At 48.3% G+C, this 575-nt stretch overlaps 1 non-coding gene across 1 annotated transcript; it reads left to right on the forward strand.

Annotated features, from left to right (window-relative positions):
• The first annotated feature begins 238 nt into the window (after positions 1 to 238).
• Trnas-cga lies at positions 239 to 313 on the forward strand. Its single transcript has one exon. It is a non-coding gene; the product is annotated as a tRNA-Ser (tRNA).
• Positions 314 to 575: the final 262 nt, after the last annotated feature.

Below are 575 nucleotides of genomic sequence, written 5' to 3' on the forward strand. Positions count from 1 at the left end.
CTCGGTCGGGCACACAGTTTTAATCTGCCAGGAAATTTCATTTCAGCACACACTCCACTGCGGAGTGAAAATCTCATTCTGGAAACATCCCCCAGGCTGTGGCCAAGCCATGTCTCCGCAATATCCTTTCTTTCAGGAGTGCTAGTTCTGCAGGTTCGCAGGAGAGCTTCTGTAAAGTTTGGAAGGTAGGAGACGAGGTACTGGCAGAAGTAAAGCTGTGAGTACCGGGCGTGAGTCGTGCTTCGGTAGCTCAGTTGGTAGAGCACTTGCCCGCGAAAGGCAAAGGTCCCGAGTTCGAGTCTCGGTCGAGCACACAGTTTTAATCTGCCAGGAAGTTTCACTTGATAAATGTTTATGGCTATTTGCATGCGATGCATTACGCTCATTTTCCATGCCCACCCGTCCCTTTGAGAGGTAGATGATTCTTACACCCACTGCATTTTTTTAAGGTAGCAAGTGATGGGTGTACATCCAGCGGTTTAAGAGACGTGAAAAGTGTGTGAAAAGTAATGAGACTGACAACACTGCAAGCGATTTGGTTGGTTGATTTTGGGGAGGGGACCAGATAGCGAACT

This window comes from Schistocerca piceifrons, chromosome 6, assembly GCF_021461385.2.
Source record: "Schistocerca piceifrons isolate TAMUIC-IGC-003096 chromosome 6, iqSchPice1.1, whole genome shotgun sequence".
Lineage (NCBI taxonomy): Eukaryota > Metazoa > Arthropoda > Insecta > Orthoptera > Acrididae > Schistocerca > Schistocerca piceifrons.